Source organism: Coenobita brevimanus, chromosome 93 (genome assembly GCF_032717465.1).
Source record: "Coenobita brevimanus isolate Jiangsu-jjx chromosome 93, ASM3271746v2, whole genome shotgun sequence".
Classification (NCBI taxonomy): Eukaryota; Metazoa; Arthropoda; class Malacostraca; order Decapoda; family Coenobitidae; genus Coenobita; species Coenobita brevimanus.
The window spans coordinates 48,310,312-48,324,123 of record NC_137046.1 but is presented as its reverse complement, the minus strand read 5'-3'; the positions used below and the strand labels follow the sequence as shown (position 1 = coordinate 48,324,123).

Sequence of the window (13,812 nt, the reverse complement as noted above, 5' to 3'; positions counted from 1 at the left end):
ATGAGTGGCACTGAACAAGCCCTGGACTGCATGACTCAACTTATCATGACTTTGATCACAAATCATGGGACAAGTGGCATGAATCTGACCTCCACACGGCCCCATCATCAAACAAGTCTGTCAACCTCAAGGATGAGCATTCAATCACTTCACAATGACCTGCGCTATCAGTCTGTACTATCTGGCTACTGTGGCATCCTATCTGCAAAAGTATGAGTATGTTACCAATCAGCTGGCCTGCATTGTGAGGTGTTTTCTGGACTTGGATTTCCTGAAGGTGATGTACTGTGCAGGTGGTCTCCTTGGACTTCATCTGACTGAACGACACCTGTCTCGACACATGCTGAAAAACAACACACAGCAAGATCATGCCAGCATATCAACAGCTATACCAGGAACTGGGGGATGTAGTGCCAGTCATCTTGTTGCAGACAGAGCAACCAACATTCTAGTTTGTTCCTCAGGAATGGTTCCAGCATACAACGTATGATGAGGACATCTGCAGTGGCATGCTTGAAGTAGCAACCTCATTCCAACCTGAGGTAATCAGGCTCCTGAAGATGATCATCCCCAAGCTGACTACTGGCTTTCAGAGGCAGAAGGGTAATATCTTCAGCTTTGCAGACTGTGACGTGTCTGCAGAAAGCTGTCACTCAGATGGATCCAAAGATGCTGGAGAAGGCACCAGTCCACAACCTGAATGCAGGGTGCAGTGTGAGCTTTGTTAACTATGAGCTGTCAGGAAGGGCTACCAAACAGCTCAGGGGTGCATCTGCAGCACAGGTGAATGCCAAATCTTCAGACCTCATTGGCCCAAGACAACCAGGGTCTTTCAGGAACAATGGCAGCATGATCAGGAAAGGAGGAAGGAGGCCAGAAATCATGCTGGCGTAACACAAAGCAAGAGGAACCGAAGAAGCAGGGCTTACAAGACAAGGAGATTGCTAATGTAGCGGTAGATCGTCGGAGAAACAAAGACCTTGATATACCGAAGGGAATGGGAGGCCCTTTGACATCAGCTGCTGGAAGTTGATATGTTGCAGCCACTGACATAGATGAGGGCATCAAGATAGAACGGCTCTACCTGGAGGTTCGCTATGCCTGGGACACATCACTCTCCCTCCCAAAGTCCAGTGATCTGTTCCGGTTGATGAAAGACCACAAGAAGCTGCCAATGAACATGTATGCAGCCAATCTTAAGCTGTATCTTAATAACATTATCTGTAATGCAGAGGTGACCCTGAATGACTTTAGTCAAGCCATGGACACAATTCTGAGCCAGCAGAACTAACTGTCTGTAAACAGGCTATGTACCACGACACAAACTGTGGACTTCGACTCCCTCAAACTCAACATTATGGACTTAAATCCTAGCATTATTCTATCTGAAATGTATGTTTGATGTTAAGAACTATTCTGCTGTTTATGCCTACTGTCTCCTGTAAATAAAAAGCCATATATTTGGTCTCCTGTGTTGGATTTCAATTTTTACGACTATCGGGAGGCGTTTTGGGAGGGTAAAGTGCTAAATTTGGGGGTCCACATATCAAGGGATATGTACAGAGGGTTAGACTTGATTCTTTAGTCAACCAATGCTATTTCCTCACTCAGACAGACCATCTCCATATTTTAGAGGGGGTATATGAAAATTATGGAACACCACCTCCTACCCCACCCCGATCATTTTACTAGTAAGCTATTTCCTTCTGTCCTAGCTTTTCCCCTTCCTTCCGACCCCTACAGTTGGCCACCAAGTACAGCTCCCTATCTGTTTGTAAAGCTGGGGGCAATAATGGATCAAAAAATGGCTGGGTTGATAAACAGGAAGTTTGACAGAAGAATAAACGGAGCCTGACAGACAGTCTGATAGATACAAAGATAATTATGCTACAGTGCTCCTCTGTGGAACTGACTTTTGTGTCTGTGGCATTTCCTAAACCATCCTGGGATACAAGGGCACTCTATCATCTGGGTAACCAAACAACTTTCCTAGGTACTCATTTTACCTTTTGTATTATTCTCTCTCTCTCTCTACCAGTATTGCTAGCCACTTTGCTACTCATTCAAGAAAAATGTATTGAGGGGTTTAAGGGAGCACCAAAATGTGCCTCTGATAGCAGCATATAAGGAAATGAATCAAGTAAATAAAAAAGGGCCCTGGTGATAGGAATAAATGATTACAGGGCAAACAGGGCAGAATGGGGATAGAAAAGTATGAAGGACTGTTTTGTGATAGACTGGTGTTCTCTCTCTTTTTTATGCAAGGAAGAAGGAACTAACGGCTAGAAGCTCAACGAAAATAAGATAAGAGGGTCAAATTCATGATCCGTTCATTTTGAGATGCCTGGACACGATGAGTTTAAAAGATTAGAGGGATACATTCTTGGGGTGGCACTCTATAACCTGTCAATTCCACTGTCTGGCTGTACAAACATCCCTCAACTCCCTACCTATATCCCTGACAGGGGGGCCACTTCAGCCTGTAGTTGACTGGATGCACATTTGAGATGAGCCTAGGTCTACAACTACTACTATAACTATACAGACCTTGGCAAACAGCTTATTTCAGTACACAAAACATCATTATTTTCTGAGATTATTTATGTGTAATGTGTCCGTACCAAAAAATCAAACATGAATAAAGAACACATGCTTTAGTACTTTCCCCTTTGTCTCTGCTGGCCAAAGGGAGATCAAGTGTATTTACCTATTTGTAGTATACAGGAATTGAGCAATGCTCGTGTTGTCCTCTTCTTCTTCTTTCTGCCTCTCTCTAGGCAGTAAAATAAATGGATGTAAAGCCCATTTTACTCGTTACTCTCCTGTTAAACCTTCCCATTTACCTGCCTCCTTTTATAGTTCTGGATATTTTACATCCTGTGCCAAAGAAAACTATATTTATCTAAGCAGATGCCTTAATCCTGTAAGGGGTGGGCACTGACAAATCACCTACATGTCGCCCTGCCCCTGCCATTTCACTGCCCTCTGCCCCAAAGAAAACTACACATGGATAATGATACCAATGACTGATAATTGCTACAGAACTGCAAAGCAATACTAACCTTCGTTCCACTATGGCTTAACTTGATGTGTAGTACCAAGTGCAGATATGTGGTTTAGTCCAGTCATGGATGGCGGCTAACTTGGTGATGAGGTAGAACTGGCCAGAGTTGAGTCACCAGCAATGGCAATCCTTCTACTCCTGAAAACCATCCACACCACATTACTCACTAACTCAAGGATACTGTACTTGTCTATCTACCTATATATCTATTGCCAGACACCATAATCCTGTAATAGGTGGTCGTTTGGCTGCAAGTTAGTTATTTTATATGGAGGGGAAACTAACCCACCACCAACCCACTTACTGACACATAGGGAACATGTATGGGTTGGTTATATAGTTACCACCCAATGTTGTAAATGGTTTCCTGGCATCTATGAAACTTTTTGGCTTGTCAATCAATGTAAAGCCACCTGAAAAAGAAAACAAGATTAACAAAAAGTGACAGAAAAGATGGCAGAAATAGGAAGAGATGAGGACAGACACAGAAAAATGAGAGAAAATGTCGCAGTCAAGCTCACCTGGCAACACACGTTTATAAACGGTACTGTGATCCCTTGGTTAGCATGCGTAACTGGTACAAGGCTTGGTGTGTGATAAAGAACTTGCACAATAACAAAAGCAGACTGCCTATGGGATTTACCCTATAGTACTGGGCATCCCAAGTGCAATCCCAAATTTTCCCTTTGACAATAACACAGACCAACTAAATACATACCGTACATTATGATATGCTGTGTATTAGAAACACACACAGGCACGGTTAGATTAATAGAAAGTGAAGACACAATAAGGAACACACACCATAGAAAGACCTGAGATGGGCTTGAGATAAGGGGTTCTCATACTAAGGGGTGGAGAAGAATCATTACTGGCAGTAGAATGGATTTGGAAGATGTGCAGACTGGCCTGGAAGGAAGGCAGAGTCCTGGAGGATTGGAAGTCAGGTATAATCATTCCTCTGTACAAAGGAAAAGAGGAAAAAGTGTATGGTAGGAGACCTACTGACAGAGTTAGGGAAATAACAGAGGAATTAGTTGAAGAACAGGGAGGTTTTAGGAAGGGATGAGGTTGTGCAGATCAGATATTCATTCTTAGGTCTTTAGTGAAGAAGTTTCTAGAGAACAGACAGAAGTTGTATGTGGCTTCACGGATTTGGAGAAAGCATGTGACAGGGTGGATAGACAAGGAATGTGGAAAGTATTAGGAATACATGGAATAAATGGGAAGTTGTTGAAAGCCATGAAGAGTATGTATAAGGGTGCTAAGGCTGCAGTGTATGTGGATAGGGAACTGAGTGAATTGTTCTCTTTGAAGGTTGGATTGAAAAAGGGACATGTCATGTCTCCATGGTTGTTCAATCTGTATATGGATGGGGTTATAAAAGAGATACAAGGTAGGACAGCAGATGTTGGAGCAGCCCTAATGACAGAGGGCAGTGTGTGGAAACTCCCTGTACTGTTGTTTGCAGATGATATTGTGTTGTTAAGTGAAGATGAAGGGGAGCTGCTAGGCTTGTTGGATGAGTGTGGGGGAGTGTGTAAGAAACGGAATCTAAAGGTGAGTGTAGGGAAGAGTAAAGTTATGGTCTTTGAGGGAAGTGAAGTCAGTGAATGCAGAGTGAGATTGGATGAGGAGGAAATGGAAAATGTGCGTGCATTTAAGTACCTGGGTAGTGTGATGAGTAAATATGGAAGTTTGGAGGATGAAGTGCTTGAAAGGGTACAACAAGGAAGAAAGGTTGCAGGTTCTTTGAGGGCAGTGATAAAAAACAGGGAAGTGAGCATGGAGGTGAAAAAGTTACTGCATGACAGTACTGTGATAACAACTAACATATGGAAGTGAAGCTTGGACCTTGTTGGAAGGACACAAGTCAAGAAAGAGGGCAATGGAAATGAGTTATTTGAGAGGAGCATGTGGAGTCACATGGAGAGACAGACTGACAAATGAGGATGTGAAGGAGCGTTGTGGTGTAGATGGGATAGGAAGCGTTACGAGAAGCAATCTGAGGTGGTTTGGTCATGTGGAGAAGATGGAGAGTGACACTGACGAGGAGTGTGTGTGTGAGTGATGTGGAGGGAGGGCAAGGCCAAGTTTGAGATGGTGGGAAGGAGTGGAGAGGTACATGAGAACGGGGTGTGTAAGCTGGGAGCATGGCATTGGACAGGGCAACATAGAGGCAATTTGTTTGTGGCCATCCCTTATGGGATTAAGGTGTCTGGCAATAGATAGATAGACAGAGCAGCAGTAGCTGGTAAATTATTTTTTTCAGTTTTACAATCCTTTATTATAGCACATATTCTCACATTCATGCATCTTTGGAGTTTATATGATATCATACAAATACTGTGTGTTCTTCATTACTGTCTGATAGTTAATGCAATTATTATATGCATTCTGTAACCAGGATTTGCAACACATTTCCTGTCACTATTGTATTTGTCACTATTATATTTGATTTCTGTATTTTCAACAATGTTTTTATTACGTTTCCAGGTGTCAAAAACACAATAATTGTGTTATGATTTTATGGAACTTTATAATTAACATCTGCACTTCTGGGAAACTCTGAATATCATTTAAACTCCTGTCTGTCAAAAAAAAAATAAATAAAAAAAATACAAAAATAAAATACAAAAATAATAATAATCACAATAATACTTTCAGTATGAAATATTAAATTTTGCGCTTATTTACAGTTTCCAAGCATTTTCAGTGTTAGATATTGAAACTTCATTGACAGGTCAACTTGGGAAATATCAAGAAATAGGACCTCCTTTCCCACCCTCAGGCAGAGTGAGGAGTGGCAACGTTCAGACAGCCCAAATTTGCCCAATCCAATGGGTTATACAGTACTTCCATACGTTCATCATTCAAGCCCCCAGAATCCTGGCTCTATCGGATACGCTAAAAACATTCACCATGTTCTGTAGCTTCACACAAACGTATCCAATAGAGTCAATCCAGACGATATCACGCTAAAAAGGGGTGCCAAATCCCTGATCATGCACTTCTCCTCACAACATCCATCCAGCCAGCTCGGTCTCTTGTCAGTTCCCTAGCCTCACAGACTTCCAAACCTCTCTTCCTCACACTCATTCACCATATCTCTCCACCTTCTCCTTGGCCTACCTCACCTCCTCCCTCCTTCAAATTCACTCAGCTATACCTTTTTCACCACTCTATTGTTATCCATTCTCTCCACTCAGTACACTCTCTTCGATTCTGGTGTCCACCGACTTCCTCACTCCACATCTTTCACGAATCACAATATTTCGTATCTATCCACCTTACATTTCTTAGCAGTCTCATCTTAGTTGCTCTCACTCTTGACTTTTCATTTTCATGCCACATTGCAGTCTCATGTTAAAGTTGGCACTAACACTCCTTCATGTAAGCCTCATGCAGCTGCAACTCTCAATCCTCTGTTTTTTATCAAGGCCTTCATTGCACCAGCTACTTTTCCTTGTCACTCTACTTTCAACTTCTTTTGCACATTTTCCTCTCTTTTCTATCACTGTACCCAAGTAACTGAACTCTTTCACCAATTCCAGTCTCTCTTGATTCACTGCAACATAGCACTGGGAGTAACCTTCTCTCTCAATAACCATCACTTTTCTCTTTCTTACATTTACTCTCAAGGTGCAATGCTCACAGTCCATGATTCCAGTTGTGTCCTACCGTCAACAACATAACTTTTTGACCACATTACAAACATGATGGTCACAAATGTGTTGTCTCCAGCATTATTATTAAGCTTGCTACCACTACATAATATCAATAAGAGTTCTGTCTTCTTTCCCATATACTGTCACTGAGAGTACCTTGTTCCTAGGGTTCTCAACAAGCACCCTAAGTTTGTAAATTTAAAGCTTTCCTTTTATAATGCTCTTCATCTTTCCAGTGGTTAACACAGCTGCTTTATGTACCTAGTGCCTGTTGCCATTAACCCTTTAACCGCGGGTGTCATTCCAGAATGACATCGACAAAACTGGACCAAACTGCGGGTGTCATTCTGGAATGTTCGTAAATATTTTGAACACCGCGCGTTTTTCCTGTGCGCAAATTGTCTCACGCAAGAGTAGCTGTCGAATTCTTTCACGCCAGCCATCCCACACCTCCCTCTTCCCACCCCGAGGGGGCCCCCCCACCCCTGCCCTGACACGCATCAGTCAGTATCTGTCCAGCTCTGTGCGTGATAATGGCGCTCCGTCCTGAGTCATCGTAGCTCGCTTCCTCCTCGGAAATTATTAGTGCTAGTGTGCCTTCGACCTCTACACCGAGGAAGGAACTGCCGACGGCGAGGCAGAAGGGGTTGAGCACCCCAGAAATTAGGGCAGAGCTGGATAAAACGGTAAGTACAACTCTGGATTGTGGCAGTGAGAGTGATACACTTACAGCAAGTAGTAGTGACGATTTTGCAGTGATTGGTGGTGAACCGTTTAGCATTGACAGTGACAATGATGAAAGTGAACATGTTTCCCCCCCACTGCCCCCAACTTACTCTGGGAAAGGGAAGGCGCCTATGGGGAAAATTGGTGTTGCACGTGGGAAGGGAGTGAAGCGTAAACTTACGTCTCCTACACCAGGCCCTAGCAAGCATTTCCCACTACTTTCCCGTTCCCCTACCCCTATTGCCCTCACATCTTCTTCATCTTCTGCCGTGCCCTCTCCTCAGTCTACATCATCTGAGGAATATGAATTCCCAGAGCCTGCACAGCGAGGGAAGGCAGGCCGTGCAGGCAGGGTAGGCAGGGCAGGCCGGCCTAGAACAAAGGGGATGCGTGGCAGTAGGAGGGCAAAGCTGGGTGATAAGCAGGGAAGAAAGGGTCGGATTTCACCACACACCAGGTCAGTAACCCCCCCGCCTGCCCCCCGCCCAGCTCCCTCACCCTCGCCACCCCCCCACTCACCCCCCTCCCTCACCCTCGCCACCCCCCCACTCACCCCCCTCCCTCACCCTCGCCACCCCCCCACTCACCCCCCTCCCGCTCACCTCCTGCTTCACCTCCTGCCTCACCCATTGCCTCCACCTCAGCTCCTTCTCACAGGGAAAAGAGTGCAATGCGACCTGCCACTTCCACTGAACCACGCACTGGGAAAGTGGATGCATTTGTTTGGTCTGACGGTGCTGATTTTCAGCCACACAATCCGCCGTTTGACATGACAAATGCGGGAATACAGCCTGCCTTCCCATGCAACGAAGAAGATGATTTTGTTGACTACTTCCTGGCCTTCATGGATGACGAAATCGTGCAGTTTGTCAGCGATGAGACCAATAGGTATGCAGCTCAGTGTGCAACAGAAGGGCTGGGACCTATTGGCTCACCAAAGCAAATGTCGTGGTTGCCTGTCGGGATCAGAGAGCTGTATGTGTTCTTTGCTCTCATGTTCTTGATGCCCCATATCAAGAGACATGAGTTGGAGGAGTACTGGCTGGTTGATGACATTACTTCTATCCCAACACTCGGGAAGTACATGTAACGAGATCGGTTCCGACAGCTGCTAGGATACCTGCACTTCGCTGACAATGGAAACCCGTCCCAAACCGACCCTTTGTGGAAAGTGAGGGATTTTCTCAACAGGATTAGGGATCGATTTATGCGATTTTTTCATCCTATGCAAAAAGTCGTCATAGATGAATCCCTGGTATCGTTCAGAGGACGTCTCAAATTCATGCAGTACATCCCCAGCAAACGCCACCGCTTTGGGATAAAGTTCTTTGTGCTGTGTGACTGTGAGACGGGGTATATCCTTGATTTCGTGATCTACTCTGCAAGTACAATGGACGTGGACAGGAAAGACCCCCTTGGCTTCTCTGGCTCCGTTGTAAAAGTGCTGATGGAGAGGTACCGGTATTTTGGTGGGAATCATGTGCTGTACACAGACAATTATTACACAGCACCGAAACTCACCAAATACCTGGCTGAACACGGCATTGGCACTGTGGGCACTGTACGGAGCCACAGGAAAGAGTGGCCAAGTTTCCCAGAAGCATCATCCTCATCCAAGGGAGATGTGCACCTGAAGAAGTCAGACAAGCTTCTGGCGATCAGGTGGCATGACAAGAAGGTCGTGAATATGCTCAGCACCATCCACAAGGGGGAATTGCAGAGAACTGGGAAGGTCAGCTACAGGACGGGAGAGCCAATCATGAAGCCCGATGCCGTCACTGACTACAATATCAACATTGAGACTTGTTGATAAGTCTGACATGATGACTGGCGAAATAGACTGTCTCAGGAGAAACACCCGATGGTACAGGAAGGCTTGCCTCCACGTGCTCGATATGTGCATGCTCAACGCCTTCCTCCTCTACAAGTCGGGGGCATAAGGCAACCATCCCTGAGACAGTTCTCCAAGACTGTCGTGCAGCAGCTGCTTGCACGATTTGGTCAGGTGACAGCATTGGTCCCGAGGCGACACTCTGACACACAACCTGACCGTCTTGAGTGCCGCAATTACATGAGCCGGCACCAGCTTGTGAAATTGCCTCTTACCGCAGGCGGCAGGTTGTCACAGGGCCACTGCAGAGTGTCATAACACCACATGGAGGCCTCGGACGAGAAAAATGAGCATCCACCAGTGCCAGGAATGCCAAGTCGCTCTCTGTGTGACTCCGTGCTTTGCCGAGTACCACTCTCTGAGTAAATACTGACAGTGACAGTGATGCGACAGTGGTGTGCTTTACCAATAATTGTATAATGGATAATGTAGTAATAAGGGATATTTTGCCTAGAAAACAATGTAAATATTGGCCAGTATAATAAGTGATATTGTAATAAGAGAATCTGCGGCACTGCTGTGATTCTGTGATGCGACAGTGACATGCTTTACCAATAATTGTATAATATAGTAATAAGAGATATTTTACCTAGAAAATTATGTAAATATGGCCAGTATATAAGTGATATGGTAATAAGAAAATCTGCGGCACTGCTGTAATTCTGTGACGCGACAGTGACGCAATATAGTAATAAGTGCAGTGTAAATATAATGTATATTGGCCAGATTATATGTAAAATAGTACTAGAAGTTAGAAATAATGAAAACATCGCCGCTAACCAAACGTCAGTAAGCGTGTGATGCCGCAGTGAAGTGCTGGCAATTACAGTGCCTTTTACCTGCCTCAGTGAACATAGAGTGGGTGTTTATCGTATGTGCAGTGTTCATATATGTTTATAGTACTATTATCAGAGAGTGGTTGGCATTTGGTACTGGTGTGTGGGGCGTAAAATAGTGATTTTACACCCCTCACTTCTAACGGCACTGCCCGTCCTGTGAAAGTCAACAAAGTCATGAAACCTACATCAATGCAAAGCTGAAGGTTAGTACTTTCTAATGGTACCTTATTTTTTTCTCTAGCTTTATTCTGTGCAGAGTTATTAAGGTTTAAAGGTTTGTTTACATTTGGCTGAAACCCCCGCGGGAGAGGCCAGTTGGGGCAAAACAATGCCCGCGGTTAAAGGGTTAAAGACAACAACACAGTGACCTGGCTCATGTATTCCTCTACAAGAGTGGACAAAACAGTCACAGACTCTTGTGTCTCTGCAAACAACGGAAAAGTTCCCATCTGGAGGGAAGAACTACTGCTTAGATCAAAAATATCTGATTCTCCAATATCTGCCATGCTGCTTTGCGTCGTCAGCTGACCAGGGTGTTTGTTTACATTCGTCAGTACGGCTCGAGTACTGTTTTTGCGGGGCCACTTTGGCTTAAGCCAAAGAGCGAAGCCAGGCTTGAGCCTCAGGCCTCACAAAAACGCGCCTCTGGTTAATTTCTTTAATATACAGTAAATACACACACACACACGTTCAAGACACGGCCGTATACCTAATCATTTCATTCCCTTGTAGAGGCATGGGAAGGAAATCCTTAGTTGAACTGGTATTCTTTTAAAAATTCTTTCCCTTCGTGAGGCGATCAAATGAATGATTTTTCTTTTGGTCAGTTGCAGAAATTACTCAACGGAATTATTTGACCCATCTCTTCAAAAATTCCTTCGCAATTTTTTGTGCGTTCTGTTGTGGTTCACTGTCTCAAATGTTTTTAAAAAGTGAAAGGAAGTTACTGTATGGCTGTATTAATAGAGTTCACAACGCTATACTAACGTTTAAACGCTTTCTGTATCCAGAGTTGTAAGAAGTACCCTGCTTTGACACTTAAAGTATTGTTACACTGACAATATTAAAGTACAAGTACCCAGTTAAAAATACTCAAGTAAAAAAGTACCTTGTTTATGAAGTACTCAAGTAGTGAAAGTAAAAAGTAATTAAACTATCATCTCAAGAAATTACCGGTATATACAAATTATAAAAGTAGTTACTTGATAAAACTTAGACATAAAGGAACTGAACATATTTATTGACATACCTCTTGATTATGTTTGATCAGCAATTGATTCTCAAATACAACTGAGTGAGCAGACTTACTACGAGGTCTTACTGTATTAATTATTGTAACTATAATCACTATATATAGGCTAAGTTTAAAAGCATGGGTACTCACCTCCATGAGTTTCTTCAAATTTGAAGGAGAATTGCTATATGCAGTCATGTCGGTGATTTTGGGTTCACACAGCAAACACTGCAGCTTCACTGATTTTCCCACAGTCTTCTTGTATTTAAACAGATTCCAAATCACCACTGTCTATTTCACTAATTGCAGCACTCTTAGTATGACAATCCTTACAGCAACATCAGTTGCCAGGTGCTGGCCCTAAAATATCTGTAGAATCATCCATAAAATTTCTTGAGATTTGAAAAAAATTCTGCAGATCACAATTTCACGCATATATTGACAAAAGGTATGCAAATATGTCTTAGAAGTTATCTGTGCCTTTATTTAAAAGAAAAAAAAAATGATTAATTCCATATGAATAATCTACGGTAAGATTAATAGTTTTATTAAGAATATGGTATGAATTTTCATATTTCAAATTCATAAAATGCGGGTTAACACACAGTTACTATGGGTCGTTAGACACGAACCTAACTGAAAACTTAGACTGAAAACAAGGGCTAAAAGAGCGAGCCCCTTTTTCACTTTTCGTTTTGCTCATAACTTTCTAGGCCAAATAACTATAACCTTGTTATATTAGATAACCGTAGGAACAGTCGCTAACACCACTAATATATTCCAAATATGTCCAAACTTCCGAAACTAACTCTAACATACCTTCTTCTGACTCCCTCAGAATGTAAACAAAAATGGCAGTACACCGGCGCATTCGATAGTAGAAAAATATATTTAATATTGAAATTTTCGTATTAGTTCACAGATTAAGCAGTTTATAAGTATATTAATTGTTATACTGCAAGTACTAGTCTAATATAGCTTAAGCGACATAATTTGAAATTAAAGAAAATACAATATCATAGAAAACTTTACGTTTCAAGGGTTAACTACTGTATACAATACGTTTTCTTTCAGGACTGTCCTCTTGCCCACTGCTAAATTTCTCTATAGTATTTGTAAATTGAAATCCTTTCCATATTGCTTGTAAAATTTCTTGAGAATTTCTGTAATATATCAAAATATCTGTAGATTAAGCACAAAATTCTGCATTTCTGTAGATCCTTCCAAAAATCTGTAGAAATACAGAAATTTCTGTAGACCTGGCAAAAAATATGTAAGCAACTAAAGCCTGAAGGCAGGAGGCTGGGAGCCGAAAGCGTGGCTGTATCGCTTGGGCAATATGAAAGGACGCACGTGATTGGTCCAGATATGAATAAGCGCTTGTGATTAGTCAGCTTCCGACTTTGTGTTGTTCTACGTCCTGTAATAGGCTGAAAATCAATTCCTGACTTTGAGACTTGTGATGACTTCTATTTGTAGTGAAGTACAAGTAATAGAAAACAATACTACAGGAAACAATAAAATAATTCAAGTATCCCTTGACCCATATCAATGAAAGAATATCCGACTTGGTCTTAGTAGACTTAGGCTGCCCTACACCAGCGCCGCTCCGGCGGCGGACCAGTAAACTACCCGGCACAACCCATGAAATATCTCCTCCATGTTATGGTGCAGAGACGGCCTTGGCTCAGTGGCAGTACCCCTACCCAGGTCCACCACGCCCCTCTCCATCCGTTTTCTCAAATTTATGTAGTCCTCCCAGGCACGATATTTTTTTTCCGGGGGGGGGGGCCTCGGGGGACCTCCGTCCCCCTTCTCAGCGGATCAATCCATCCATTGCCAGACGCCATGTATCCCAAACGGGGTGGCCAAGGGCTTAGAGTTAATTGTTTTACAGAGAGGGGCACTAATCCTCCACCAACCCCACTTGACACGTAGGGATGCCAACAGCATCTGGTGTTCCCAGGCGGTCACCCATCCAAGTACTAACCAGACACAACGTTGCTTAACTTCGCTGATCGGACGGGAAGCGGTGTACTCAACGTGGTATGTCTTTTATCACCATATATGTATTGAATATCGCAACTGCACATGGCTTTGCACTTGTTCTCTTATGATTGAAATAAATACAATCAATGAACCTTTTTATTTTTTTATTAAGTGCACTAAGGGGTAATACTGCCAGGAATCACAACTCCCCACCACCCTTTTCAGTGTTGGATCCTACCCTGGGTCCCACCCTGCCCCATCCTCATCATCTTCACTCATCACTATCACACCACCCACTCCTATCTATCCGTCCCATCCGTTTTCCTACCTTTGATTATATTCTGATCACAGTAACTTGGCCTAAAAGTGCTATCTTTCCAACCTGAATGCTGAGTTGTAAG

At 43.3% G+C, this 13,812-nt stretch overlaps 1 pseudogene; it reads right to left on the bottom strand.

Annotated features, from left to right (window-relative positions):
• Positions 1-13,363: 13,363 nt before the first annotated feature.
• Positions 13,364-13,482, bottom strand: LOC145412639 (5S ribosomal RNA; annotated as a pseudogene).
• Between the last annotated feature and the right edge of the window lie 330 nt (positions 13,483-13,812).